At 50.9% G+C, this 4511-nt stretch overlaps 1 pseudogene; it reads left to right on the top strand.

The window, feature by feature from the left end:
- The window catches only part of LOC118990025 (ferritin heavy chain-like), a 9643-nt pseudogene extending 7595 nt beyond the window's left edge, over positions 1-2048 (top strand).
- Positions 2049-4511: the final 2463 nt, after the last annotated feature.

The raw sequence follows: 4511 nt of genomic DNA, 5'->3' as shown, positions 1-4511 counted from the left end.
GAGAGAGAGAGAGAGAGAGAGAGAGAGAGAGAGAAATATCAATGTATGGTTGCCTCTCGTGCGTCCCCTGCTGGGAACCGGGAACTGGCCTGCAACCCAGGCATGTGCCCTGACTGGGAATCGAACTGCAATCATGTGGTTCGCAGGCCCGGGCTCAACCACTGAGCTACACCAGCCAGGGCAAAATATTGTATGTATTTACTTGGGACACAAAGGGGAGAAAGATGGCAGTTTCCTGTTTGTTTGTGTTTCGATCTGCTTCTGCACTAGAGTACAAATCCCATGGGAACAGACGAAGTCTCTCCTTGTTACTAGTATTTGCCCAAACCCTAGACTAGTGCCTGGGCCTTTTTAGATAGTGAGAATTTGTTGAATGAATTAAGGGCAATTTGACATCAGTGGTATTCTCAACTACTTTGGTTCCTTCCAAATGAGTTAACTGAAAGGTTTATGGGAAAAAGGGTTACTGAGTAGCAGTGAAACTACCAATGAGGTGGCAGGTGAGGAATACATCCACATGGTTAAGGGCTTTCCTTAAGGATTTAGATAAACCTTTTGTTTCCTGCCAGGGGGAACTGAAGTCTGTGCTTGCCTAAGAGGACAGAGACTGGCAAGTCAGGTGAAAAGGGTGAAGGCCTCTAGGGGGTCATTGAGGAGGTCACCAACACTCCACATTGAGATGTACACAGGGCAGAAGGAAAGTGTCCAGAACTAGGCTGAAAGATGAAGACAGGAGAGAGAGTAAAGGGAGTGGAGAACAAATTCCAAGAGTGAAAGATGGAGAGGTGCTCGAGCCACTGAGACGCTCGAGGCCCTGCTCTGCTGTCAGGGAAATGTGAAACTGATCATGAGTGGGAGGAGAGAGGGGAGATCCCTGGAGGAACGAGGTCTAGGAAGTCAGTAGGGCTGTCGGAACTGTCCTCTTGTCCATGCACAGTCATTCAAACAAAGCTTTGTGATATTAAATGTAACCATTGATACCACACATGGGCTATGTTTAATGAAACAATCACATTAGGGGAATACTCATATAAGTTGCTCAAAGAAATCATGCAGGTGACTAAGTCAAACCAGTTGTACTTGTATTCCTGAAAAACATTTTGGAATGTCACACATAACAGATCCCTAGAACTGTAAGGCCCTGTCAGCCAGACTGCCATGGAACTTGGAAAGTGTCGAGGCTGCTGGCCACTTTGTGCCCCCTGAACACACCCCCACCAAAATGGCCGTGACCTGACTCGGACACCCAAGTCCCGTTCTGGTGCCAGATCCTTCCATCCCCCTCCCTCAACACTGTTGATTGGGTTGGTTTTTTGGGTCCCACCTCAGAATGAACTGCAGGGCCAAAGGGCTGACACTAGAGAGGGCCTGTGTTGGCGCCACTGCAGGACACTCTGGGGCCCCGAAGCCTCCACAGTCGCCCTGCCACAGCCCACCCAGCAGCCTCGGATTCTGCACCTCCTCAGTCTTGCTGCCCCACGTCTCTGCCTGAAGACATGGAGATGCTGCCTGAGCCCTGGATTCTGCATCAGAACTACCACCCTGAGTGTGGGACTGCTGACACCAAACACATCAAAGTACACTTCCACGCTTCCTACTAGCATTCCTCCATAGCCTTCTACTGTGACTGTGAGAACCTGGCCCTGAATCAGCACTTCAGCCAGTTCTACCTGCAGAGGTCAAACAAGGAGAAGGAACAGGCAGAGAGGCTGATGCAGCTGCAGGACTGGTGAGGGGGCCGAATCAACCTTTGGGACATCAGCGGTCCTCCCTGGGATGAATGGGAGAGCAGCCTGAGGGCCATGGACTGTGCCTTGCACCTGGCGAAGAAAGTGAGCCACAGCCTGCTGAGTGTGCACCAGCTGTCCACTGAGAAGGGGGATGGCCACCTGTGCCATTTCCTGCAGAGTCACTACCTGCACCAACAGGTGATGTTCGTCAAAGAGTTGGGGGACCATGCCATCAAGCTGCACAAGATGGGAGCTCCGGAATCTGGCCTGGCAGTGTCCCTCTCTGACAAGCTCACGCTGGGTCACAGCAAGAACTGACCCTGGACTGCCTTCCCGATAGGTATGGTGTTACTTCCCCTGGTCACTGTGCTGAGCGTGCCTATTGCCATATTGCCCTTCAAAACTTTCGCTTAAGGTTTCACGCTCCAGTTTTACCATTTCTCCCAATAAAGGTATTGGTTCCCAGATAAAAAAAGGTGTTTCACTGATGTGTGTGTTTGAAACCCAAACCGTCTATGTACTAAAAAAGGTATGTAGGAGTCTCTCTTTCCAAACACACCCCATCACTTGCAGATCAGGATCTCCGTGGATGGGAGGGGATATTCAAGGGGACCACGGACAGAGGGATAGAGTATTCTCTGGGAACCTGGGTAGAGGGAACAGGTCTTCTGTGGGACACAGCATGACGGGAGGGTATATCCCTGGGACCATGGATGGAGAGAGCAGTTAGTCCCAGGAACCTGAATGGCAAGAGTGGGTATTCACTGATCCCTGGAGGAGGGTGGGGCTATTATGTGGGACACTAGATGAAGATAGGGGGTATCTTGGAACCCTGGGTTGAAGGAGAGAGTATTTCCTGGGCTCGGATTGGAGGGAGGTGTTGTTTTTGGACCCTGGATGGTGGGAGGGACTACTCCTGGGACCATGGATTGAGAAAGAAGGTATTCCCTGTTCCCTGGAGGACGACGGGATATTGTAAGGGGTAAAGGCTGGAGCCAGGGGGGGAATACTGCGGCCCTGGATGGAGTGAGGAAGTGTTCCATGAATACAGAGCAGCCTGACAGGGACCAGAGGGGAGAGTGGAGAGAATCACAGGGGAAAAGGGGAAGGACTCACAGGAACAAGTAAAAAGGACACATGGACAATAACTGAGGTGGGGGTGGAAATGGGAGGGAGGTGGGGAGCAGTGGGGGGTGGGCAGGGCTGGGAATATTAGGCAGAAAACTGTACTTGAACAAGAATTAAATTTAAAAAAGAAAATACTAAGGAGTTACTGTTAATTTTATTAGGCATGATAATGGCACTGAGATTATATTTTAATGTGTTTATTTCTTAGAAATAAACAGAAGTATTAATAGGTTCACAAAAAAGAAAAAGAAAGTGTTCCATGGGCCCTAAAGCGAGGAAGGAGGTGTTTTGTGGATTCTGGGTGAAGGAAGTGGCCATTACCTGGACCCTGGATATAGGGAGCAGGTTGACTGGGATACTGGATGAGATAGAAGGTATTCTTCCGGCCTTGGATGGAGGCGGGAGGTATTCTCTGGGCCCCAGAGGGAGAGACAGGGTATTCCATGGGCTTAAATGGAGGGGAGAGGGATTTCCTGGGCTTGGAATGGAGTGAGGAGCATTCCCTGGGAACCAGTCTTGTGGATGGAGTATTCCCTGGACCCTGGATGGAGGGAGATTGTATTTTCTTGGCCCTACATTGAGGCAGGAGGTATGCCCTAGTGCCGGATGGACTGATGTGGTATTCCCTGAACCCTGGGGGAGGTTGGGGCTATTCTGTGGGATACAGGATAATGGAGAGGCATTCTGTGGCTTCCCAGGATGGAGTGAGGGAATATTACCTGGACAGAGGGTGGAGTGAGGTCATGTTCCCTAGGTCCTGAATGGAAGGAGAATGTATTTCCTGGGCCAGGTATGGAGGGAGGACATTCCCTAGGAAACAGGTAGGAGAGAGGGGCTGTACCCAGGACTTTAATGGAAGGTGGGAATAAACCCCGGTTAGGGGGGGGAGACATCCTCTGGGACCCTGGATGGAGAGGGGGGTTTTCTTGAAAGCTTGATGGAGGGCGATGATGTTACTAATTCCCTGGATGCAGGGAGGAGCTATTCCCTGGTCCTGGATGGAGGGACGGCATATTTCCTGAAACTTGGAAGATGAGACTATTTTTTGACCCTGGATCCAGGGTAGCTTGCATTTCCTGGACCATGCAGGAAAGGAAGGGTAATTCCCTGCACTCTGGAATGAAGGAGGGGTTATTCCCTAGGCTCTGGAAGAGAGCCCAGGGAAAATGGTGGGAGGGAGAGGGCATGTCCTGGAACCTGGATGGAAGAAAGAGTGTCCCTTGGATCCTGGATAGATGGAGCTATATTCCCTGGAACCTCGAGGCTGGGTCGGGTTATTCCCTGAACGCTTTATGGAAGAAAGGAAATTCTCTGGACTGCGGATGGAGGGAGGGTGTATTTCTTGAACCCTAGAGGAGTGTGGGTCATTTCCTAGGCCCCAGGTTTTCAGTAGAGGATAGTCCCTGGGTACTGGATACAGGCAGTGGCATTCTGTGGAATCCAGGTTGGAGGGAGAGGTCATTCTCTCACTCCCTGATGGATGGAGGGTGTTTTACCTGGGCCATGAATGGAGAGAGGAGGTATTGCTTGAACACTGCATGGGGGAAGGGAGTATACCAGGGGCCTGAGTGGAGGTCCTGGATATTCGCTGAAGTCTTGAGGAGCATGAGGCTTTTAGTGGGACCCTGGATGGAGGGAGGACATATTACCTGG

The sequence above is a fragment of the Sturnira hondurensis genome, unplaced genomic scaffold, assembly GCF_014824575.4.
Source record: "Sturnira hondurensis isolate 20B ecotype Veracruz unplaced genomic scaffold, ASM1482457v3 Scaffold0006768, whole genome shotgun sequence".
Classification (NCBI taxonomy): Eukaryota; Metazoa; Chordata; class Mammalia; order Chiroptera; family Phyllostomidae; genus Sturnira; species Sturnira hondurensis.
The sequence above is the reverse complement of the archived record's forward strand: the minus strand, read 5'-3'. Positions and strand labels throughout refer to the sequence as shown.